At 46.0% G+C, this 26978-nt stretch overlaps 1 pseudogene; it reads left to right on the top strand.

Moving 5' to 3' along the window:
- Nucleotides 1-2760: 2760 nt before the first annotated feature.
- Nucleotides 2761-26978, top strand: part of LOC104875352 — a 50791-nt pseudogene continuing 26573 nt past the window's right edge.

The raw sequence follows: 26978 nt of genomic DNA, 5'->3' as shown, positions 1-26978 counted from the left end.
CAGAGTGGTCTGCGTGGGGAGGGGTCACGATGGACAGGGAGGGTCGTGGCCACCGAAGGGGATGGAGCCTGGTATTGGAGACCTGAGCATCCTCCAGGGCAGCGCCTAGCTGGAGGGCTCTGTACCTCAGGGGACAACAACAAGGGTATCTTAGTTTGTGGTTCATAGCAGAACCACAGTTTTTCTTTTTATTTATTTGTTTGTTTGTTTTTTGGTTTTTTGAAACAGGGTCTCACTATGTAGTTGAGACTGACTTGGAACTCACTATTCTCGAACTCACAGCGATCCTCCTGCCTCAGCCTCCTGAGTGATGGGATTACAGGTGTGCGCCACCACGCCTGGCTTTTTTTCTTTTTAGATAGAAGCGGCCTGATTGGTATAAACAGAGGAGAATATTTCACCTCTACTCCCAAACAATTGAAAAGGAATCCAGTCCCTAGAGGTGGGCAGATGTTTAGAGCATCTTAACCTGGCTCTGTTGAGATTTGCATTTCCTTTTTTTTTTTTTTATTGAGTTTATTGGTACATTTAGGGATACAGTACAGTTACATTCATTGTTGGGATCATGTACCTTTACATGGCAAGTCTTGATTCTCATTTTTTTTCCCCTTACCTCTGCCCTCCCTTCACCCCCTCCTCCCCTCCCCATCTACAAACACTTTATTTTCATCTTTTCATTCTCTCACATTTTTTTCTTTTCCCTTTTTGTTCTTCCCCTACGTATTGCATTTCCTTTTTGTGTGAATTTTGGTCTTATCTCCCCAGTAAGCTCCATCCGTGTTAAGCAGAACAAGAGGTAAGCTAGGACAACCAAAAGCTAATGCAATTGGAAAGTTTATGTTGAGCAATGGTAGCTTCTAAAAGGAGAAGCCCCAGGAAGGCAACTGAGCTGCCCATGGTGACTTGAGGCACAGCTAAACACAAAACAGGCCTCCTGGAGGCTGGACGAAGGCTACTCAAAGCTATCAGCAGAAGGTAGGACTTTGTTCCTCATACCAGACATGGGAGGGTGCAGGCAGTTTTTAACCTGGGGCTTCAGGGTCTACAATGGGAAAATAATTCCATCATGATTCGCACTACTTTTGTTGAGGCAGGGTCTCACTATATAGTTCAAGTTGGCTTTGAACTCACTATGTAGCCCAGGCTGGCCTTCAACTTATAGTGATCCTCCTTGTCTGTCCTGACTCAGCCTCTTTTAGAGATATCCCCATAGGGTTATTTACTAATGGAGGCTGCATTCTTGGCCTTAAGAACAGAGCTGTGGGCAAAGGGGTTCAGAATCACAGCCTTTCCAAAACCTCAAGAAGGTTTTTCATCTCCAAAACAAACTAGAGAGGCACCAGACTTCTCTTCTTGTTCCTCTGAGCCCCTAGTTCCCCTCCTTTCTGGAGAAACTGTCTGAATTTTGGAAATGGAGAACTCCAGTCTTTATGTCAGCCTGGCCTCATTTTAGGAGCAGTAATCACCGATCCAGGCAATCATTTTGTTCTGGGACCTATGTGACGTCTGGTAGAGCTGATGGATCCCTGCAAATTACGCATTCTCCTCAGCTTACAATGGGCTAACATCCTGATAGATCTGTCATGAACTGGAAATGCATTTTTATTTTAATGTTTAAAATATTAATTAATTATTTATTATTGTAACATTGAGGATCGAACCCAGGGTCCCTGTGCTGAGCTATATTCCGACCTTTTTTTATTTTTTAATTTTGAGACAGGGTCTTGCCAATTCACTAAATTGCCTAGGCTGGACCCAGACTTCGAATCCTTCTGCCTCAGCCTCCCAGAGAGCTGGGATTACAGAAACCCATTTATTATATCTGGTCTACTAACCCTAGTCCACTTTAGACACGCTCAGAACACATACAGTAGCCTACACTGGGACAAAACTATCTAACACAAAGCCTATTTTGTAATAAATTCACTATAATTTATTGACCACTGGATTGAAAGTAAAAAGCAGAATAACCTTGAGTATGTTTCCGTACTGTTCTAAAGTCAGACAGTCAGAATATTGTCTATCAGCTGAACCATCATTAGTGCTGAACCATCACAAGTCAGGTACTTTTAAAGGCATAAGTTAAAACACACAGGGCAACAAAGAAAACAAAATGAAATACTGCTATTGGAATATCAAAATCAATTTGCAATATCATAATACCAAATGCCCTTTTTATTGAACAGATTTAAATATAACATCCAACTGAAGATCTGATGAGACCATAATCTCAAAGTTGAGATGAGTATAAACAATATTTTGAGATGTTTGTTCCACTCTGAAGTGAAAGGGGAATATCTGTAATGTGCATTGAGATCAACCCTCTAGCTGGGCTGGAACTACTGTGGCATGTGGCCTCTCTTCATGCCTGAAGGAAATGAAAGCCAAATGATCACTGTTTTTGTATTCCATCTCTTTTGCTTTAACCTCTCCTGGCCTCAGTCTTCTCCATAAAATGGGCTTTCTGAGCCCTGCCTTTCAGCATGAGGAACATAGTAGATGCGAGATGCTGAGGCATTTTGATTGCGTGAGTGTTACATAGCTGTGAGGTGTTATTATATTTCTTCTCCTTTATTATGAAGCTAGTAGCACCTGTACTTCCTAAGGACATGAGAGAAGCAAACTCTATCTCTGTCAGGACCTTCTGCTCCAGCTTGTCTATCAGCTTCTGCAGCCTGTCCCTGGCCTTTCCCCACAGCGTCCCGGAAGTCCTGGTTCCCGCCCTCAGTTCCTTCCAGCTCCTTCTGCAGACAAGCCACCATGCCTGGTGGGTACAATGGGGAGAACAGGGTTGATATGGACCCCGTGCCCTTCCTGGCACCTCCCGACAAGGAGAGGATTGAAGCCATGAACAAGCCCTACCACATCAAGAAGTCCTGCCGGGTCAAAGACAAGGAGGGCTTCACTGCAGGGGAGATCTGGTCTGAACAAGGTGACCGAGTCACTGTGAAGACGATCGATCACCAACCAGGTGAGTGGGGGATGATCTCTGAGGTGGTGGGTACTGCTGCACACTTCATCCTCAGGAGGCCGGGTGGCAAAAAGAGCAGGTGCCTGTGAGTTCCCTGTGCGGGGCTCAAGTCCAGACTCAACTGCACCAAGCTGTGCAGCCCTTGGCCAGATGCTCCTCCTCTCTGAGCTTTGGCTGCATCACAGCAAAGATGTTAATGAGACAGGACGCCGGAAAGCCCCCTCTACAGTTGTAAAGGCGTATCATGACCACACATCTTTATAGTCCCAAGGAGCTTCTCAGTGAAATCTACATTGTGTAATAGATAAATATAGTGAATGTTTAAACTTTAAACATTTATTGCAGTAAAGGACACATTGCCATTAGCCCCCCTCAAAATCTCCTCTTCACTTCAAATACACTTATCATTCCTGCCACTCTCTGCAGCAGCTCTGTAAGCCCCTTTTCGTTAATGTCTTTGGTTTTGCTGTGTGGCTGTCTCTGTGTCCTGAATCGATTCAAAATATTTACCCTGCATAGTTATCTTGAGTTCAGGGAAGAACTGCGGAATAGGTGGATGAGGATATACTGCCGTGTTTAAACAAGGCTGCTTTTTCATTGGATGACATCAGGCAGCAGAATTTGCCGTAGTTGTGCACTCAGGAAAGAGGACTTCCAGAACTGCTTCAGGAAGTGGCAACGACCTATGTGGAGATGACAAAGGAATTTGGGGATGGGGCAGACAGGAGGGAGTAGAGGGGGGAAGCAGCAAAAAGGATCAAGATGTGAAATGTACCAACTCCTCATCGTGAGGATATATTTATTATGTATTACAAACATACCAATTTTAAAAAGGCAAAAAAATTGACTTTCTTCCCTTTGACCTACCAGGCACAACCAACCTGTGGTCCCCTGACCACCTGTTCTCTTTCTTTCTTTCTTTCTTGTTTTTATTTTTTGAGACAGGGTCTCACTATGTAGTCGAGACTGACCTGGAACTCACTATGTAGCCCAGGCTGGTCTGGAACTCACAGCGATGCTCCTGCCTCAGCCTCCCGAGTGCTGGAATTACAGGCGTGTGCCACCACGCCCAGCTTCTTTTTTTAAATGTTATGGTAACAAATATTAAAAACTGAAGGAAGTCTGGACAGCCCTTGCTAGTAAGGTCCTAATGTTAAGGCTTAGCTATGAGAAATACCTTACTCACGGGGATATTATGAGAACTAAATTGGCAACGTATATAAACAAACAAACACTACCAAGGAAACCGTGTGTTCTCAGTATAAGCAGAGCCTACATGCTTTTCCCTTGAAAGAACAAAGCAAAACCAAGCAACATTTTTTAAAAAGCAGCAAGAACAATGGCGTGAGTTGATGGGGGTACACCGAGGAGGATTCATGGCAACATGTCTTTGACAGTAACACAATTTTAAATACAAACATTCACTGTATATTTTTATCACACTTGGTATTTTCCAAGAATGAGAGTGAACAGCACATCCATTTGCCGTCTTGGGTCATAGCCCCCGGCCCATAGTGGCGTAAGGAATATGAGACAAGGCGCAAAACACCTTGGACCCTGGGTGAGCTCTTCAGCAGCAAGAGGGACAGGTGGTGGCTTCTGAGCCCCTGGTTGCCGGGTGGTGGTGTGTTGGACCAACTTGGCTTGTGAGGACCCAATATTAAACACTCAGGGGTTTCACAGCCAGTTGTTAAACCTTCAGTAGCTTGCTATCAGCCAAAATACAATTGGTACCATGAAAATTAGCAAATGGTACAAACCAGGGAATTTTCTACCCAGACATCTAGTTTACCAACACACTCTCTCTGCTGATCTACAATGAGGTATGACCTAAAAGAGTGGTAGAAAATTTAGTTTATTAAACCCCTAACTTGCTCCCACCACCTTGGCAAAACCCTGGTGAGGCAGTTGAGAGTTTTGTTTTTAATCTTGCAATAACCTTTTATAGTTGGATTTATTGACCCTATTTTGCAAGGAGGGAAAATTAGGATCAAGGGGACTTCAGGTAACTTGCCCCTGATCACAAAGACAAGTGATAAACTTGGATTTAAATCCACTGTATTTAGCTTATATACCAATGCTCCCTCCGTATTACCTACCATCTCTCCATGGTGGTCTCCCTATGGGGGAGTCCTTGGTTAATTTTATGAATAAAAGAACCCAGAGACCTTCGATGACCAGAACTTGCAACCACTGCACTTTCCTCTGTACCTGTGCTTGAGCAGCCTGGCAGCAGACATAAGAGGCCATAGAAGCATGGTATGGTGGTGCACACCTGTAGCCCCAGCACCTGTGGTCCAAGGCAGGAGGATCACAGCAAGTTCAAGGCCAGCCTGGGCTATACAGTGAGTTCAAGGCCAGCTTAAATTACAGCAAGGTGAAAGAAAGAAAGAAAGAAAGAAAGAAAGAAAGAAAGAAAGAAAGAAAGAAAGAAAGAAAGAAAGAAAGAAAGAAAGAAAGAGAGACAAGGGGAAAAAATGAGAACCAAGACTTTCATGTAAAGGTACAAGATCCCAGTAATGAATGTAACTGTACTGTATACCTAAAATGTACCCAGTAAACTCAATAAAAAGAAAAAAAGAAGAAACAAAGCCATAGCTGAGATTAAGTGAGTTTGAACATGAAAGTCAAGCTCAATGCTCATGAGAAGCATACTTTTCAGAAGAGCAGAACAGTGCAGTGTTGCAAGAAATGATGGTCAGTGGAGCTCCAGAGGCCTAGTTTGGATGCAAATTTAAAGACAGTATTCAACTTCTTTGAGCACCTGTGGTGGAAAAGCCACCCAGTAGAGTTTGTGATAAACTAACCTGGCTCCTAAGATAAAGCAAAATTTTCCACTCCTCTGCTGGAGCTCAAAGGAAAGTATGAGACTCAGCAATCTGGAAACCACTGGAAAAGATCTCTGAGTAAAACCCAGCTTGATTCACTAGGGGTGTGGTGATCATTATTGAGTGGATTTTCCAGAATTGTCAAGATTTCAGATTACCTGCCTATTGCACTCATAAATTATTAAAAATTTCAGATATCTCAGTATGTGTTCGGGCCTCACATCTAAGGCTGCCTATGACTGAAAAATATTTGTTTTCTGAATCATGTATCTAAAGCTTGGTCCCAGATGCTGGAACTTAAGAGTTGGTGCTAATTTTCAATGGCAGATGAAGAAACTGGGTGCAGAGTGAGGAGAGCTGCCTGTCTTTACCCAGGAGCTAATACATCTGCTGGTTGGCACTCATTGCTGTTTTCACTTGCTGTCTTCTTTGCTTGCTTGCTTTTAGTTTTCTCCTTCAAGGTGGTTTGGGAGGAGTAGGAGAATGTCTCTGTAGCAGGCAGAACTGGAGATTGAAACCAGTACCTTGACACTGAGCTACATCTCCAGCCCTTTTTTAAAATTTTGAGACAGGGTCTTGCTAGCTCACTAAGCTGCCCAGCCTGGGGCTGGCAATTCTTCTACCTCAGCCTCTCAGAGTGTTGGTCTTACAGGCCTGGGCCACCATACTCAGCTGATGATATCTTTTTTTTTTTAAGTAGAGTTCATTGCTATTTTGAAACTATCACTAACATTCAAGGTAGAGCACCAAGAGTCACATCTCTGAAAAAGAGCAAGCATTGGTCATCTACTAGCATGACCTGAGTGGGCAGAGAAGCACAGGTAAGATGTGCTCTGTACTATAGGGAGGGAACATCACGATTTACAAGGTACTTTTACATCATTTCACTTAGGTCTGTGTGATTGTCCCAGCCACAAACCACCAGCCAAGGGCAATATCATACTCTCTACTTCAGAGGGGACAAAATTAAGGCTCATACGGCCTCAGAAATACCTGCCTGTCCCAAGTCACACAGTGGGCTGTGGATGTCCCACTGGATGCCTTGCTCCAGCTCCTTCCAAGACACCAGAGGGTGTATGAGACCCTGTGCTAGATGTCACTGTGGTCATAAAGGCACTATTTTCTAATGCACCTTGATCCCCACCCCCAAACACTCACTGTAAAGAAGGATGATATCAAGCAGATGAACCTGCCCAAATTCTTCCAGGGCAATTACATGGCAGACATGACCTTCTTGAATTAGGCTGGCGTCCTAGACAATCCGCATCCACAATATGTTCATATGAGGATCTATGTAAATGGCAGGGACTGGCAGGGAGGGTGACAATGAGGAAGGGTGGGTGTATGTCTTCTGCCCCTCTTTGAGGGGGGCAGCACTACTCTACTCTTCCAAACTCTCCCAGGGTTTACATTTATAGCCAAGATGGCTTCTCCTCTTGTCTTACTTTAATACTATTCTGGTTCTAGCTTCAGACCTCCAGCAGCACCATGTAACCCCAGGCAGCATCAGAAGAGATAAGAATTGCTGGGCCAGCAGGCTTGTGGGGATGTCCTTGGAGCTCTGGTCTGGGAAGAACCACATCTACTTCTTCTGGCTGAGCCTAGAACTTAGGCTGAGGATGTGGGTGGGCTTGAAGACCAGGCTCAGGGCTGAGGCTAACTGGGGCCACTCTGCAGCCCAGCCCTTGCATCTTACAGATGGCCACACAATGTCTTTGGATTAAGGCCCCACAGGCTCTGTAGAGTGTGGTCTGAGGTACCAGGCCAGGGAGTTACTTGTTATACTGAGGTACTTCTGTTGAAACACTACCAGCAGTTGAGCAACTCTGAGAGGCAGGGACGCCTCCCTCAACCCCAACTGCTTCCCTCTCATATCCCTCTTGACCAAAACGGGGACACATCTGGCTTCCAGGAAGCTTCCCCACCCCCAGCTGAGACAGGGCTGGAGGGAAAGAGTGACTCAGTGGCCACGGTCCCAGGATGAGACTCTGCATCACACCCTCAACTTGTCAATGGATTTTATCTTCTCTTTACTTCTTTTCTTCCACTTTCTATTTAATGTTCCCTTTAACAGCTCAATTTACTGCATTATGCCAAGGAGAAGCTGGGGGTGTTTACTCCCACTTGGACTAAAATGGGCAATTGGTAACATAAAATTGAAAAGAGGCAACAATAGAGGCATCAGAGGTCACTGCGACTGTCCAACGAAGAGAAAGGAGAGTTGGAGACCCATTTATTTAGTCATTTCCTGCCCTCATTTATTCTCCCTTCTCTAAGCTCATTTCTTTTACTCTCTTAATTGGCTTTTCTGTATTTTTCTTTTTTGGGGGTACTATGGATCGAACTCAGGATCTTGCACTTGTGAGGCAGGCATGATGCCACTGAGCTAAAACCCTGACCCTGTCATTTTTATTTTTTAATGGGACTTCTTACAAAATTGCCATCTTGCAGTGAAAAGAGAAGTCAGGGGTCTCTTTTCAAGAGTAGGTCCAATCCAGTTGCCCACCAGCAGTGGACCATGTGTGTCCATGCAGTGAAGACTCTAAACCTATTATGACATTTAGGAGATTTCTCGGTGAGCTCTCCTGGAAAATCTCTGATATATTAAATGGAAAAAACAAGACATAAAATTGTTGAATATTATCTTTTGTTCTAAACCAGGGGGAATGTGTCTCTGGGTTTGCTTGCATATGCCTCCAAAGCCATGGAGGAGGATATAAGAAATGAACACAGTGCTTATCTGTGGGAGGAGGCAGTCTGGACACGGAGGAGGCAGACAGGCTTTTTGCTGGGGATATGTCCCTGTGATAACTGTGTTACCTCTGCACATAATTAACCCAAAGGAAAACGAGGCAAATAAATATTAAAGAGAAGGTTTGTTTTGCTTAATGAAAGGAGACTCAGACAGGCAGATTTTGCTCTCAGAGAGAGCACCACTGTATCTCTCCTGGAGAAATCCGTGGTACACTCAGCCTTCTCAGTGACAGGCTGGGGCCCAGCGAACTGACTGAGGAAAGAGAGCACTAGGAGGAAGAGCCAGCTAACTATCTTCCTTGTCTTCCACCAGACCTACTCAGACTTATTCTGTGTGTCAACCCTTACAAGTGGCTGCCCATCTCTGGAGCCCGTGTGGCCAACATATACAAGGGCAAGAAGCACAAGGAGATGTCATTGCACTTTTTCTCCATCTCTGACTGTCCCTACCACGGATGCGTGGGGCTGAGGTCTCTAGGGCCAGGGTGGGGAAGACAAGCCTTCCCTGACTGTGGTAGCTCCAGATGCATTTGGACAACATGCCACCTCATCTCAACCCTGATCCCAAGCCCCCAACTCTCCCACCCCCGTTGGAGTTAAATGCTGGGCAGCAGCAGCGGCCTGTGAGATCAGTGCCAGGTGCCCTCATTCTTGCCTACAACAGTTATTTGCCGAGCACCAGCCTTACCTCATGTCACCTCATTTAAGTCTCACAAACTCAGAACTGATGTCAACAATCTTAACCATTATCTGTATGATCTTTATCATAGAATGGCTCCATTATGCTATTTTCTTCTCTTTCCCTCACCCTCTCCTTCTCCCTCTCCCCCTTTGTCTCTGTCTCTCTCTATACTGGGGGATTGAACCCAGAGTCTTGCACTGAGCTGCATCTCCAGCCCTTTCTATTTTTTTTCACTATTATTTTGAGACAGAGTTTTGCCAAGTTGCTAAATTGCCCAGACTAGGCCTGAATTTGTAATCTGCCTGCCTCAGCCTCCCAGAGTGATTACACGTGTGTACAACCACAGCTTGCTGCCATTTCTCTATCTTGTTTTTGGTTTTGTTTGGGTTTTGGTTTTGGTTTTTTGAGACAGGGTCTCACTATGTAGTTGAGGCTGACCTGGAACTCACTATGTAGCCCAGGCTGGTCTCGAACTCACAGCAATCCTCCTGCCTCAGCCTCCAGGGTGCTGGAATTATGGGCATGCGCCACCAAGCCCAGCTGCTGCCATTTCTCTCTATGTTGCTTATAACTAGGCAGCTTTCTGGCTGAAGGAAAAAGACTCCTAGGAATGGAGTAGCTGGTAAATTCTTGGTCCTCTCTACAAGGGTCTATGCTACAGTGGTAGGCACAAAGACCCAAATCCCACAAGACCCTGAATGTTTGGCCTCAAAGTGTGACTGAGACTACTCGCTGTCTTACTCACTCTCTCATTGCTGAGGCAAACTTAAGAAGAAAAGAAGAGGTTTATTTTGACTCACAATTTCAGTTTTAGTGCATGTTCAGAATCAGCATAGAGCAAGGGTCTGGGTTGAGGAAATCTCATGTCATGCTAGCCAGAAAGCAGTGAGAGAAGGGAGGAACTAGGAGGGAGATGCCCCCTTCCAGGTCACACTCCCAGTGACTGCCTCTTTCAAACAGGCCCACCTCCAACAATACACTTAGCTCTGAATTCATCTCTGGATCAGTCCACAGATGAATACAGAGGCCCCCTGATTGAAGTACCTTTTAAAACCCTACCTATGAGCACATAAGACTTTGGGAGACATTCTCTACCCAAGCACAACTCTGAAAGCTGGGCATGGTTCAGAGAAGGGCTGACTGTTTGGTGAGGGCACTGTCAAATGCCTAGTTTCTAAATGTTCCCTAATTATGTCTTCCTGCTGCTGTTTTCCTCCCTACAGATTGTGAAAATCAGTCTATGCTAATCACATAAGTGTCTCTTCTGTCTCTCTGTCTATATACATATAATTAGGTCTGTGCCTTACACATATAATTAAGCCTCCTTAGAATTAATTGGGGGGCTTTGAGCAGAACTCTTTAGGCAGCAAGTGGGCCTAACAGGGCAACGGAGGCTGCACCTGCTAAACCAATGGGAAGGACTTATGTCCTCAAGGCCTTGCCACCTGCTTATCTGTCCAGGCTGGGGGAGAAATGTACAGAGTATATGTATCTCTGATGATTTCCCTTCTCTGTGGCCAATTCCCCCTCTTCTTCCTTTGCTTGTCCACTTCCAATTTCCACCTGCAGTGGAGAATCTGGCACTGGAAAGACTGAGAACATGGAGAAAGTCATCCAGTACTTTGCCAATATTGGAGGAACTGGCAAACAGTCCACAGAGGGCTGATGGGGTGCACTGGAGTCTAGCTCCCTTATCCAGGCTTCTGTGGCACACACTGCAAGCCCATTTGGTCCACAGCCACTCTATGGGTTAGGGCCATTTTGTGGAGGATATGACTGAGACTTAGAGAGAAAAGACTTGGGTTAGGTCACGTGGGGAAGAAGTGGCCACCACCCCTGGTTCTTGCCCCCAAATGGAGAGGAGAAGAAGAGAAAGTGGAAAGCAGTCTCCTTGTGAAGCTGCTTCTGCAGGCGTTGGCCACGCCATGAGTACAAGGAGCCTTGGCAGGCCAACAGCAGCTATAAATGCTGGCAAAGAGGAAAAAGAATTTCCCAGGAAGACTGAGGATGCAAGGGAAGGGTTTCCAGGTGTCCACAGGGGTTTCTCCAGTGACAGCAAAGCCGGGGAGCAGCAGCTGGGAATCAAGGCTGCCAGTGTCCCCATGCACCCCTTCTGTGCCACAGGGCCACAGAGGGACATTGTCAGGAGTGGGCTTCCTCCCAGGTCACAACCTATGGCCCCTCAAGCCCTGATTTCCCAGCCTCCCCAAGCCATTACCTTCCTGGGTTCTAGGCACAAAAGTTACTACGATTTGCAAGCCCAGTTACTCTGCCCCAGATCCTCAGACAGCAGCCAACTGGTCATTCTTCCTTGGCTTGCTTTCTGTCTCAGGGGTCCCTGGAGGATCAAATCATCCAGGCCAACCCTGGCTGGAGGCCTTCAGGAACACCAAGACCACTGCGGAACAATTCTTCTCACTTTGTAAGTGTGAATAGCAGCAATAGGAATCGTCTGGGGGTGGTAGGACAAGTCTCATGAGCCCATTCCAGGTAAAGAAATTGAGGATGATTTAAACCAAGGAGAAGGCGATAAGACAAGTTGAGGCATCTTGTTCCCAGAGATTTTTAAGACTATCAGGGTCTAGCCAGCAAGTAGATTCCATTTCAGTATTTAATCAAGTGTCTCTGGTGCAGAGACTTGGATCATGGTGATCGAAGGGCCACACAGGGGACCCAGAGAATCATAGTACCAGGAAGTTAGGACCTCTTCTAGGCTGGGAAGGAACTTGGAGAGTGGCCCTGATGGTTTAGGGTTAGGATCTGTAAAGCCCAAATCACAGGAAGATCTCAGCACTTCCTGAGGCTCTGCCCATGGTAGAGCAGTCTAGGCCCTCTCTGGGACTCCTCCTTAGCTGAGGCCAGTGAGCTGCTGGGGGTCTTAGCAAATAGGGCAAAAGGGCAGGTGGAGTTGGCGAAGGTGAGGAAGAGGTGACTGCAAATAGGTCCAGGAGGAGCCCAGATGGACAGCAAGAAGCCTCTTTCCAGGAATGTTCATTTGTGGCCCTGCCACAGATCAGGGAGGGGAATGGGGTTTCTTGATGAAGAGACTCCCTACCATCTGGCTGTGGCCAAGTTCCCATGAGGCCAGGGCTCTACACAAAGTTTTGAAGAGTCTTAGACCCTCCTGCTGAGTGTTCATCTCCCACAAATCCCAAAGCACACGCATACCTCAGACCTAGCATCACCTTATCTTTTTCCTTCTCGGCTCATTTTTCGGGACACCCACAGCTCCACACACAGTTCAGTTAGATCCTCCACAGCCGCCTATGACTTCCTGGGCACTGTTACGAAGCCCCTCAGATCTGGGAGGCAATTGTTTTAAAGCTGTGAACAACCTCTCTCACATCCCCTCCCCTCTCTTCCTTGTACAAGGCAAGTTCATTCTAATTCATTGTGGGACTACAGGCAAACTGGCAGGAGCTAGCATCAAGAGCTGTGAGTCAGGTCTCTTTGAAAGGTTTGTCCAGGCAGGATTAGCTACTTAATTTTTGAAGCCCTTTTTAAGATGAAAATGAATGGTCCTTATTTTAAAATTATTAAGAATTTCAAAGCAGCACTCTGGGAGGATGAGGCAGGAGGATTCCAAATTTGAGCTCAGCCTGAGCAACTTAGTGAGAACCTTAAAATTGTAAAGGGCTGGAGATGCAGTTCAATGCAAAGTCCCTAGGGTCAATAGCTGGGTTCCTGCCACTGGCAATCAGGCCCCCCAAGGCCTGCAGCCTTTGGGGAGAGGGAAGGGTCAGGCCTCCAATGGCAATGCAGGCTCCAGAAAGAGAGAGTCTTGCTGTCCCTAGGACCCGAACTTTGGGTGAAATGGTGTGCACTTACTGGATGCCTACTGACTCTTGTTTAGGATCTCTTAGAGAAATCTTGCATCATCTCACAAGAGCGACTACCACATTTTCTACCAGATTCTCTCTAACAAAAAGCCTGAACTTGTTGGTAATGATCCTGGTGTCTATCTGTCTGCCCTGAGCTCACTTTCCCGTGTGTGAAGGGTCTCATGTTACCCCTGTGGTCCTGCCATGATCCCTTTGGTTTAAAGTTAGAGTATCTACCACTTCTGGGAAGCTTTCTCAAAGTCCAGCTGTGTATCTCATCCTCACAGCAGCCCATGAGGCCTCATGCCACTGCTGGCCCATTTCTCAGATGGGGCTTTAGGAAGTCTTCAACTCATGGCTGAAATGTGAACCTGGAATCTGAGGCTTTAGACTCTCCACGTCTTGGGGCTACTGCTTCTGGGTTTGATGCTCAGATAGCAAGCGGTACAGGGTTAGCCTATGACCACAGTTACCCCAGGACTAGTGACTGCAAGAGCAATAGCAGGCCCTTCTCTGGGTAGAAACAGCCCACACTGGCTGCACAGCTTGTAGAGCAGAATACACTCACCCACTTAACCGGATGCCTTGAGCAGGCACCAACATGCTCAACTGTCCTTGTAGATCTGCTCAGTCTATTAGGTGGGAGGAAGGATGAAGTCTTAACTTCCTACACACGCGCGAGCGCGCGCCTCCTAACTCAGCCAGAGAAGAGGGTACTAAGCACCATACCTCACTCACAGGTGGGCTGTACACATAGTATACTTTTAAATAATGGATAGCATTTTGAAATTTGTGGATTTTCCATAAAAATCCAATTTCCTGGTTTTTGTTAAAGTAGCAGAAGAACAAGTACCTTGGAGCCTGCCCTCCTATGTGACACTAATTAGGGCAGCTAAGTGGGGGTACACCCCCACCCCAAGCGGGAGCTTGAGCTCTGTTGTTCACCAAACTCCCTACCAAGCCTATTGCCTCCCTGATACAGAACAAAGCAGCAGTCACCATTTCTCATTCTTCTTGTGCTGTAGTTTTTCTTTATCAGGAACATGCACTGAAAGGAAAACATTTCTTACACCTACCTCCTCCCAAAAAGTAAAAAAAAAAAGAGAGAGAGAGAGATGGATGAAGAGGTGCACACATCTGAAGAAAACTAGAATTGAGTACATTTTTTGTAGGAGCAATAACATTCTCATGTGTGTTATATGCAATGATTATATTGCTCATGGAAATCATCATGATACCTTCTGCACTGAAGTGTGTAACACCCATTATAGGAGAGGAGAAAGAAATGATACAAGTTCATTTATTCCCCATATTATCTACTGAAGGCAGGTAGTGAGGACACTGAGCTTAGTTCCTGTGAACCTCTCTCCTCTCTAAGTTCCTTGTGTGAACCTGTCCCAGTCCCCTTGGGACACTGGGTGGTCCTGGAGGGCAGGGATCACATCCTATTCAGCTCTGTGCTCCCCATGATACCTGTCCCTACATCTCCCCTGTGAGAGGCGTTTGGAGATGTGATTAGAAATGAAAGAGAAGATAGTCAAGAATCAGCAAACTGTTAACCTGCTGGGTTGCTGTTGGCAGAGAGTTTGCTGCTGGTCCTCAACCCCAAGGAATACCACTGGGTCAGGCAAGTGTCACTGTGATGGACGACATGGACGACAGGGAGGAGCTGCAGATCACAGACATGAGTGGGTCAGTGTGGCTGGCACGGGGCAGGAAAGACCTACTGTTCATGGCCACCACAGCTGGTGTTGGGTGGGCCACTCAGAGCTGTGAGACAGCAGCCCAGAGTCTTTACTCAAAATTTCTAGGGTGGTACCTGGCATTTATCCCCAGCCTGCTGTAGCAATCAGAGTTTCTCTGAAGAGTTGAACTAAAATTCCATAGGGACTTATCCTTCCCACGGAACTTTTCTCCGGCTCAGCTGGAAGGGACTCTTGCGTCCTCCCAGCCACCACTGCGCTCTATCTCCTGTCATGGCACTAAGCTCTTGTGACTTCTGTTAGGATTAGTCATGCATTGCTCAACAAAGGGGTACATTCTGGTAATGTGTTAAGTGATTTCATTGTACAAACATCAGAGAGCATAATTGCATCTGGGTGGCGAGCCCACTATTCGCTTAGGCTATTTAGTATTTATAGATGGTATAGCTTATTGCTCCTAGAGCCATGATGGACAAACAACATGAAATTAAATCAAGCAAAAGAGACATGGTACAATTGAGAGACCAGTTAACACAAGATGTATGAGATTTCTGCCAGTGTAAGGCTGTGAACTGCTTCACAGTAGCCTTTTTTGTTATAAGCAGAAGGAATGGCTGGGGGTGGTGGCACAGACTTACAATCCCAGAATTCTGGGAGGTTAAGGAAGGAGGATCACAAGTTCTAGCCCATCCTGGGCAACTAGTGACTTAATGAGACCCTGTCTAAAAAAAAAATTTTTTTTGTAAGGGCTGGAGATGTAGCTCAGTGGGAGGGCTCTGGGTTCAATCCCCAGTATCCGGGGCAGGGGTAGGAGTACAATCTAAAATAATGATGAAAAAGTATAGAGCAGTAAAGACAGAAACAGTAACACAGTTGTTTCTTACTAAGTATTATATCCTTATTAAGTATTATGTACATAAATTTCTGTGCCATACTTTTCTGCTACTTACAGATAGGGTAGGTTTGCTTATCAGCATCTCCACAAACATGTGGATAATGTGTTGCACTATGATGTTGCAGTGGCCACAGTGTTACTAGGTGAGGAATTTTTCACCTCCATTTTGATCTTACAGGATCACCAATAATATATGTGGTGCTTCATTGACCAAGACACTATTAGGCTATTAGGTTTGCCACCACCATACCAGTTTGTTTTGTTTTGTTGTTGTTGTTGTTGTTGTTTTTGAGACAAGAGCTCACTAAGTTACTAAGTACCCAGGCTGGGCTCAAACTTGTAATCCTCCTACCTCAGTCTCCCAGAGTTCTGGGATTATGGGCTTGGGTCGCTACACCTGGCTGCCCTCCTCTAATGACAGAAATCATGCCTGATTTATCCTGCTCTTCCCTTTTCCCAGCACTTATGTAATATAAAGTTGTTTTTTGTTTTTGAGACAGGGTCTCACTATGTAGTTCAGACTGCCCTGGAACTCACTGTGTAGCCCAAGCTAGTCTCGAACTCACAGCCTCCCAAGTGCTGGGATTACAGGCATGCACCACACGCCTGGCTCTTGTAGTATGAAGTTTTAACAACAAAACTATTGCTATTATAATAATAAGACTTCCCTTTTTTGAGCACTTACTATGTGTCAAGCACTGGACTAAACATTTTACCTATCACTCTAATCTACTATCTTCATTTTGCAAATGGCTAAATAGAGACAGAGACATTAAGTAAACCTATGAAAGTCTGTTCTGGGCTTCCTGGAGGAAACAGACCTCCCCATTCAGATGTGCCTAATTCCAGAACCCACATCCTTTTCAGTGCCCACTGGAGTGCCCCACAGTGGCTGGCTTGGCCTGTACAATGCGGAATGAGGAGCCAAGTGTCCCCTCTCTGTGGCTTGGCAGGTTGTCTTTGACATGCTGGGCTTCAGCACTGAGGAGAAGATCAGTATGTACAAGCTGACCAGGAGTATCATGCACTTTGGGAACATGAAGTTCAAGCAGAAGCCCAGAGAGGAGTAAGCTGAAGTGGACACCACTAGGGTAGGTGCTAGCTGGGATGTTCAGTGACAAGGCATCTGGTGGCAGGGGCTCCCTGCTCTGCGGGGCATTGTGGACATTTCAGACAATCCAGATGGATGTTCCTGGCAAGTTCAGTCATTGATATTCTCAGAAAGGCAAACTAGGGAGTCAGAGGCAGGCTTTTGATTTCTCTGGTCTGCTTTGCTATTTGGCATCAAGAAAATGTAGAAATACCAAGTATCTTTATTTTCTTCTTGGCAAAATGGTTGCTCTTCCATCTTCCCCCTCACCCCTTCCAAGATCACAACAGAAAATGCGAGGTATCTCCTGGGCATGGCACCATCTTCCTTCCACTCACCTGCTTTTTTCATCTCTACTCAGTGGCTGACAAAATCACCCATCTCATGGGTCTCAATTCTGGTGAACTCCAGAAGGGTATCACCAGGCCCCAGGTCAAAGTAGACAATGAATTTGTGCAAAAGGGCTAGAAAATGGAATAGTGCAGCAACTCTGTTGGGGCTCTGGGCAAAGCCATCTGTGACAAGATGTTCAAGTGGCTGGTGGTCAGGATTAGCAAGACCTGGAACACCAAGATGCAGAGACAATTCTTCATCAGGGTGCCGGACATTGCTAGCTTTGAGATCTTTGAGGTGTGCCTTGTGTCATTTGTTTCTTTGGGGTGCCTGTTCCTCGCTTTTTTTTTTTTTTTGGTACCAGGGATCGAACTCAGGACCGTGTGCTTGCAAGGAAGGCGTGGTGCCACTGAGTTAAATCCCTGACCCATGTTCCTCCTTTTATAAGCTTCTTTTCACCATGGTTGTTATATTTCTCACCTTGGACCCAGGCAAGCCAATTTTAGTTTGCCACTAGATCTCTGACTTTTGGACTCCAGAAATTTCCATCTGCTTTCTATGGTGCCAAGTCATAAAAAATAAAATAAAATGGTGTGAAGTTAGTGGATAGAGCTGTACTGGCTCACAGAACTAATTGTTAACTTTTCAGAAATTTTGTGAGTTCACAAGATGCTAGCTCAAAATTTGCCATGGTGTGAAATTGAAACATCTAAAAATTATGTTTTTTTTTTTTGTTTTTTTTGTTTTTTTTTGGAGAGAACTGATTTACCAGCACACCATTGATGGCCCTTCACTTTGGGAAGTGAAAAAGAAATTTTTTTTATTATCCTAGAGATAAAAAAAGCGACAAAGACAAAGCTGTCCCCGGGCATACAGTGGGTCAGCTCCACAAGGTGTTTCAAGTGATTTTCATCCTTGGAAAGAAGATGGTTCTTTCCACAATGTCTTTCTTTTGCTACGTAGGCTACCTGGAGTTAAGGTCCCATAATCCCCATTGCAGGGTAAGGTAACAGAGAACCGCTTCTCATACGTGGTTGTGACTGTGAACAGGTCAGCAATCAGATGTCTCGGCCTGGGCCTGATAGCAGAGAGCCTTAGCAGAATTCTCTCACATATCTGTCCTCCTCATGGCCCTTGGACAAGCTCTCTGGGCCCCAGCTAATGCCTCTATCTCTGTTCCTTTTCAGTTCAACAACTTTGTGCAGCTGTGTATCAACTTCACCAATGAGAAGCTTCAGTAATTCTTCAACCATCACATGTTTGTGCTGGAGCAGGAGGAGTACAAATGCAAGGTTTTTTATTTTATTATTATTTTTTTTTTGGTACTGGGGATTGAACTCAGGACCTTGCATTTGCGAGGCAGGTGGCAGCACCACTGAGCTAAATCCCTGGCCCTAAACATAAGGGCATCAAGTCGACATTCATTGACTTCAGCCTGGACCTCAGACCTGCCCTGACCTCCTAGAAAAGGTGACCTGCTGACACCATTTGAAAAAAGAAAGAAAAAGATTCCGTGAGCCCATTAATTACTCTCAACTTCCCTCTGATATCTTGTAGCTGCCAAACCAATAAGGCAACATCTATGGAGTAGCTTTTTCACTAATGACAAACGTAGTCCTCAGGAAAGAGGGAAATTAAATATAGCTAGGACTCAGGTTTTATTTGTGTAACTAATAGGGGAGGTAATATTTGTCCAACCATCTTATAAGAATGTGTTTGGTTTCCTTGAGATTTCAATATTGTTGTATGTGTCGACACTCCTGTTACCAGCAGAGTTTGTTGAGCCTCTGTGGGTTTAGCTGCAGGGAAGCAGCAGCCTTAAGACAATGCTGTCAGGAAAGCCATGATTGCATTGGGCATTGGGGCCAGGATTTTATATCATCAACCATAACAATGCCAGTTACTCACAAAATGGATTGGGTCGATTCTTTGAGCAAACAGCAGGCCTGGAGCCAAACTGCAGCTCTACACTCCCTTGACACACTGAAATGATAAGAGCTCCATATTTATAGCAATGGTACATTCAAAGCCAAATGGTACCTGCGCATTTTCAAGAAGGCCCTCACATAAGGCACTGAGGTGGCAAATGTCTATGTGCTGAACAGGAGACAGTAGCCCAAAGGTTTGGCTTCTCATCTACTTTCCTTAGTTCTCTGTGCTCAGTAAAAGAATCCATAAGCCCCCTTCCTCCTTATCCAGGCAGCTAGGGCCATATGGAAAAATGGGAAACAAATTAGTGGACGTCACATTGCCTGGATATATGGAGTCCCCAACCCCGGATGTGCTAAGCACAGTCCTGACTCCTATTCCATGGCAGTCATGCAGTCCACAGGGGAATGGCCTGGGTGAATACTGCTCTCCAGAACTGCCGTTCGGCTGAGCAGAAACTGCCAATCTGCTTAGGCTAAGAGACATTTCACTAACATGCACATTATTCAAAGGTCTGTGAACTCTTCCTCTCCTCAGGCAATGAGGGCCATTTGTCACTCTGTGCCAGCCCTAAATCACTCTCCAGTGGGGTTAGGGCCCCTTCTGGATTATACCTAGTCACTTCATTTTCCTACTCCTTGGTACATCTCATTTTCCTGGTGTGAAGGTCCTACCTCACCTAGTCCTAGAAAAGCCTTTTTAATCCAGAGAACATGGCACAGGGCAAGTGGGGCTGTCTGACCCTGCAAAAGGCACAGACACAAAACATACTTGGCTCTTCCTCAGATGGAGGCAAGAAGCAGAAGAGAGGGTCCTCCTTCATGATGGTCTCCAATTTCTATTGAGTACATAGGGGCTACTCAAAGGCCACCTTGTCCAGCGTGATGGTCTGGCTACTGCTTCATGGCCAAGGGCAGAATGCCCTGTGACCATCTCAAACTCAGGGAGTCTGTTGCCTTCTGAAAAGCCCACAGAATCACAGGACTTTCTGACAGAAACGACCCTTAGAGAAGGTCCAGTCCAAACACGTCCTCTTCGGACTGAAATCCAGCACTCAGAGGGACTTGTGCAACATGACAAATGGAAATACGAATGACCAAGATCTTGGGTCCAAGGTTTGGCTGACAGGCCGTGTAAGCTGGTCACAAGCTCTACAAAATTTGGGCATTACTGGAAACATTTTCTGAAGCGCAGAAGAACAGCCACCAAGGAGATAATGTGTGAAAGAAGATTTTACTATTTCCCAAGGATCAGGCTTTCCTGGGTAGGGTGACCCCACCTCATTGGAGTGATCTAAGATGCAGAGGAGGGACCACCCCTTAGGGAGGTTAACTGCAGGCAGGGTCTTGCCCACCAGACCCTATGGGTTTTTCTATTGCCAAGATTCTGCAACAAACTATCCCCAAATTAGGAGGGGCCTCTTTTCTTGTAAACCACCTATGTCACCCTTGTTCTTGAGAATAGCTCTATTGAAAAGAACTTTCCACATGATAGAAATGGTCTCTTCTGCACTGCCTAGTATGGTGGCTACTAACCCCATGTAGTTAGTAAGTACTTGAAAAGTGATAGATGGGGTTTTAACCTTAATTTAATTAAACTCTAACTGCATATCTGTCCTGAGCATGGGTACTTGACAATAACAGTGCTGAATCTCACCCAATCTCTCCTCTCTCTCTCTCTCTCTCTCTCTCTCTCTCTCTCTCTCTCTCTTTCTTTCTTCTCCTTCCAACCCCGGGAGCAGCTGAACAAGCTGAGGACCAACCACCACAGTACTGAGCACCATTTCATCCTCTGCATTGTCCCCAACAAGTTTAAGCAGTCAGGTACATTGTGAGGTCATATGTCCCTGGTGGAAGCGCCAGTACTCTGCCGAGTTAGGGTTCACTCCAAGTTAAGTTCTCCTTTAATTGCCAGATGTGATGAAGGCAAACCAAAGCTCAGAGAAACTCTCAAACAATGAATTAGCCAAAAATCATGTTCTAGCTCCTTCTTAAAGCAGAATTGTGCCCACCCAGCCAGGAACCACACTCACAAAAGCTTTAGGGCATGGGTTGAACTGAAGGAGAGGGACCTGCGGCCCCTGGGCAGTAAAAGGAGAAGACTGGGGCTACAGCAGAGGTGCTCAGTGCAGGTGGCAAAAGCCAGCCCCTGCTGCTCTAGAGCAGTGACTCGCCATCCTATGTCGGCAGCTGTGGTGGATGCCCACCACCATTTGTCAGCTGGCTTGTAATGGTGTCCCGGAAGACGTCCGTATTTGCAGAAAGGGCTTCCCAAACAGACTGCAGTACCAAGTTCAAACAGAAGCAAGTGGTGCCCCCCTGACACCTTGCCTGCAGGGCTTAGTGGATCAGTAGAGCTGAAGCAGCACTGTGGATGCCCTATCAATAGCACTTTACTCTTGTTTCCTTAGTACACTTTGGTTCAACATTCACCTGCCAGAAACTGCGTTTCTTTGTCTGTTGGAGCCTGCTTTGCCCTTGCTTGACAGGCTGAAAGTCCCAGGAATTAATGCTTCCCCAGGTATATCTTTCAACTGATGAGTTGGTGTATAAATACTTCATCTCCCTGGTCTTCATAGAGGACTAATGCTGAGTTCCATACTAGCTCTCAGAAGCAGCATGCTGGCAAGCATTTAACAAGAATCCTCCGGGCTAACAAAAAGAAGCCCTTAATGGTAGGAAATCTGCCAGTTTCCATGGTATAAATACTTCCCATCCCCCCAACCCAGCGGTATTATTTTCCAGTTGCCTGTTGTGATACCTGCCTTGATAATATATCTTTTATTTGTTTTCTGCTCATTTACCAAACCTACCACCTACCAAATAAACTACTTGTACTTGAATCCTTATCTCAAAGGTCTGCTTCTGGAGAAATTAAACTAAGACTCCTACCTTAGAGATGACCTTCTACACCCCTCACTTGCTAGAGCACAAAGCCACAGATTAAAGTATCAAGAAATGCCATGAACAGAGTACCTGTAATCTCAAAACTCTAGAGACTGAGGCAGGAGGATAGCATATTTGAGTCCAGCCCAAGCAATTTAGTGAGACACCCTCAAAATAAAATTTAAAAAGAATAAAGGGTTTTGGGATGAAGCTCAGTGGTACAAGGCTTGCCCAATGTGCATGAAGCCCTGGGCTCTTTCCCAAGTATGGGGAATGGTCACTAGATACCACTTTGCCTAACTCTCCCTCTGAAATCCCCAGCTAGGGAAAATGTGGCCAACATCAAAAAGGTGGCTGCTAATAGGCCAAGATAAAAAAGTGGTCTCTTATGCCTAAGCCAATACTTTTTCTGTACTCATAGTTCTATCAAAAGGAAAGGGACTTATATTTCTTCATTTCTTGGAACATCTCCTCCCAGAATCCCCAGTTCACTCCAATATTCATCTCCAAGCAGAAGTCTTTTTTTTTTTTTTTCTTTTGGTACCAGGGATTGAACTCTGGTCCTTGTGCTTGCAAGGCAGGTGGCAGCACCACCTCCAAGCACTAGCCTTTTCCCCAAAGCCTCCTGTTAGTCTTCCCTGCCTACTGTGGGAATATGTAGATCATGTTTAATCCTTGTCTTGAAGACCATCTCAAAAATCAATGGATTGTCTAGCACTGTGGTGCAGCCTGTAATCCCAGATACTTGGGAGGCTAAAGCATCAGGATCACAAGTGCAAGGCCCATATGGGCAACTTAGCAAGACCTTGTCTTAAAACCAAAACTTTACAAGGTGTGGGGAGTGGAGATGTAGCTCTGTGGCAGACAGCCCCTGGGCTTAAACGTCAATACTAAAGGAGAAAACAATTCTGGATAACTGTGAATGTATTTGGTGTGCTGCAAGCTTGGGTACGCCGATGATGGCAGACCTCTCTTCCATCATGTACTAAGTGCTGAACCCCATGTGATTCCCCAAGGGTTTGTGGACAACAAAGCCTCAGAGCTGCTTCTTGCAGCCATTGAGCTGGACATACATGAATACAAAATTGGACACATCAAGGTAGGGTCTTCTGGTGGGTGTCCCCTCCCTACAGTGCACTCAGTGTTGCCCCAAAGTGGGCTGTGGAGTTTGAATTCCAGCTCAGCCATTAGACCAATACCTCAGCTACCGAGAACCTCAGTTTCCTTCTCTGAATAATCAAGGCTAATAATGCCACTCTCATGATATTTGGGGTGATAGAACCCAGCTCAGCACTGCATGGTAATCAATAGTAAGATATTTCTTTATCCTGTTGAATCCCGTTTCTAAGAATCAAAAGAGCGGATCAGACTGAAGGTCTTAAATCTGATGGGCATGGCACTCTGTGTGGGTGGGGCCCAGGCAATGAAACCCTGTAATCCCAGCTCACTCACAGTGAGCCCCAAGCCTTGCACTGGCTGTGAGTCGGGACTGACTCAGACAGAGCAGCCTCCTGATCCTGACTCATAGGGCCTGGGCCACCCTGCGTCTGTCCCATTTCCTGGCCTACAAGGAAGAAGCAAAAAGTCCTGTAGGGCAGGACTGTAAGGGACTGCCTGACAAGGTACAAGGTGTCCATCTAGAGTTGCCTCCCCAGACTGCACCCCAACATGACAGCCGGGATGACATAGGAGGAGCGTAGACTTGGCAGACAGGAGTGCAGCGCTCAAAGGCTGTGTGGCAGGGAGCAGATCACCTGTCCCACCAAGTCTCATGCAGGATGTGGGGCTGGTGTAGAAGTTCCCAGCATGCCTATGCCTCCAATGCATCTCAGCCCTGCAAACATTCACAGAAACACCTACTGTGTCCCAGGCATGGTTCTAGGCTCTAGGCACACATGGTGAGGAGTCTCTAGCACCATGGAGCTTGCTTTACAAATGGGCATTTGTAGAATTGTTACACAGCCACAACCCTTTTGGCCTCCTTTACAGTTAGGATGTGCTGCATGTAGCTAGATTGGCTTACAGAGGACATTTGAGGTCTTGTCACTGAATCCTTGAATATTTGAGCCAGAAAGAACTTGGAGACAAGAACTCCCATCCTTTCTCCACCTACTTTTGACAGATGGGGAACTTAAGAAAGCCTAGAGAGCGGGTGGAGGTGGGTGCTCAACATCACAGAGCCAGGAAGGATTGGGTTCGCAGGGGTCATGTGGCTGGGAAGCCAGAGCTGACAGCTTCAGAATCTGATGGGACCACTGCCTAGACACATGGGCTGTATCTTACTGGTGTTCAAGGGTTGCACTGAGCATCTCAGGTTCAGCAAAATGTCCAGGGATACTAGGGACCGCTTTGCCCCCTGAGGACCAGGCAGTTTGGCAGCAGAGACAATGACAGAACAGGATGGTTCTGCCCATAAACTGAGTCCCTGGCCCTAATGTTGCCCCTGATGTGGCCCCTCCCCAGACACATGCTTGTCTGTAAGACCAAGCCTCAGTGCCAGTTAGTATTAAAATATCAAGAAGCAAATGTTTAAAAAAGACAAAATTTGGGCCAGGGATTTAGCTCGGTGTTTCTGCCACCTGCCTCACAAGCGCAAGGTCCCAAGTTCGATCCCTGGTACCAAAAAATAAAAAAATAAAAGACAAAATTTTAAAAAGAAACCCTTTATGACCCCAAGGTTAATTTCTCTACTCTGAGATGTCTAGCTCCTTGGGAGGAGTCTTGTGGGAGATGGGAGGTAAAGCCGCGCGCTCGTGCTCGCATGTGTGCGTGTGTGTGTGTGTGCGTGCGTGTGTGTGTGTGTGTGTGTGTGTATGTGTGATAGTGGGGATTAAACCCAGGGTCTTCACACAGAACCACACCCAGCCCTATTTATTTTTTGTTTTGAGGTAGGGTCTCACTAAGTCACCCAGTCTGGGCTTGAATTTGTGATCCTCCTGCCCAGCTTTCCTGAGTACTGGGATTACAGAGATGCACCACCACACCTGCTTACACGTTAGCATCTTCAAATGCCTCCTGGCAGTGTGACACGCAGCCTGGGTTAAAATATATGATGATGAGGGCTGGGGATTTAGCTCAATGGTTTCACTGCCTGTCTCACAAGCACAAGGCCTGAGTTCGATACCCAATACAAAAAAAAATATATATATATATATACATATATCTGAATGACGACGATGACGAACAACAGTAGGCTATACAAACACCCAGCCTGATGTGCCATCCAGCTTGATGAGAGAATGCCAAACTATTTTCCAAAATTCTTGTAGCAGTACACACATGGTGCATGTGCCTTGATGAACATCCTTGCCAATATTTATCAGAAGTCTTAAATGTTGCAGGGGTTGGGACGTTGCAAACTGAATATTGTGAGCCTAATTTTCATTTCTCTGAGACTGTGTGTTTCCAGCTCTTTCTAACATACCTTGTAAAGTTGGCCTTATTTTCCTGAAGTCTCACACACCACAGCTGGAAGCCTAAGGCTTCGTAGTATTGGTGAGACTGTCTTTTTATGGGAAAATTCCACCCTCCTCCCCATCTGATCCCCTTTTACCACACCCAAATCTGTGGGACCAGTAGGCAATGACTCTATCTAAACTAACAGTGGTAAAGAAGGAAGGGCCCTTACCACCCTGGCTGCAGAGCAAACACTGTTATATAATGATCCATCATGTTTTACTTGGACCCTTGCCATATTTTTCCACCATTATCTCATTTAATCCTTATAGCAACCCTCTGAGGGAGAGATCAGCACCCCTATTTCACAGAGAAGGAACTGAGGCTCTGAGAGGTAAAATGTGTTCTAGGTGATCTAGCTCAAGGACAAGGTTGAGTCTAGAACCCAGCTGGTTCCCAGAATCCCCACACAGCAACAGATAGGATCTCTTAACTTTCAAAGCCCCTGGGGACCTGCTGGCTCTTTGATTCAAAACTCCCCCAGGTATCTGCCTTTGGGTGATGGCTGGGCTTGTATCAGACCAGTGCCTCTTCACCAGGTGTTTTTCTGGGCAGACAGCCTGGCCAAGCTTGAAGACGTGAAGGACGAGCACCTCGTCAAGATCATGACAATGTTGCAGTGTCGGCTTCAAGACTTCCTCCGGAGGGTCAAGTTCAAGAAGATGCTGGAATGAAGGCAACAGTCCCAGCAGCCACAGGAAAGCTGCCACTGAAGCCACACAAAGACATGGCTGGAGCCTCCAGCTCTACCGCATGGTGGGATGAGGGGTGGATGCCAATGTCTTTGCTGGCCCCAAGAACCCATTTGGGACCTGTCTTCGTCTCCTGGATCTGTTATAACAAAGCACTTGCATTGGTCAGCTTTCCCGTTGTTGGACACAACACTTAATACTCACAACTTAAAGGAAGAAAGGCTTAATTTAGTTCATAGTTTGGGGTCAGCTGGCTGCAAGACAAGAACATTTGGGCAGAAGGGTAGGACAGAACAAGGCTGCTTAGTTCATTGTGGCCAGAAAGCAGAGCAAGAAATCAATGCCAGAGAGGAGCTGGTGAGGAACCATATAGAGTACTACCGCCATACCTCCATGACCCACCCAGACACACCAAGGAGCATGGCTACTAACCTAGCTGTTTCATAATCTGATGAAGTTGACATATCAGGATTGATGGTCACAATACTGCACTACTTTGGGTGTGGCTTAAAACAACAGGAATTATACCCCCACAGCTCTGGAGCCCAAAAATCCAAGCCAAGGGCAGACAGGGCCATGTGCCCTCTGAGAGGTTCTTGTTTTGCTTCTTCCAATCCTGAGAACCTCTGGTGTTCTCTGGCTTACAGCAGCAACACTGCAGTCCCTACCTCTGGCCTCATGTGACTGTTCTCCCCATGAGGTTATGTCTATCCATCGTTTTCCCTCCTCTATGAGGACAGCGGTCATGTGGGGTTAATGGTTTATCCTCCTCTAGCCTGATGTAACTAATTATATCTATTTAGAGCCTGTTTCCAAATAAGGTCACATTCACAGGTTATGAGGATTTAGGACTTCAACATATCTTTTGGGGGACACAATTTAATCCTCAGCAGGGACCAACTAATATAAAACCTTCTCTTTACAGCTTACAAACCCCTC

The sequence above is a fragment of the Fukomys damarensis genome, unplaced genomic scaffold (assembly GCF_012274545.1).
Source record: "Fukomys damarensis isolate Sample0158 unplaced genomic scaffold, DMR_v1.0_HiC HiC_scaffold_17, whole genome shotgun sequence".
Taxonomy (NCBI): Eukaryota; Metazoa; Chordata; class Mammalia; order Rodentia; family Bathyergidae; genus Fukomys; species Fukomys damarensis.
Note: the sequence above shows the minus strand (reverse complement) of the source record. Positions and strands in the feature narration are given on the sequence as shown.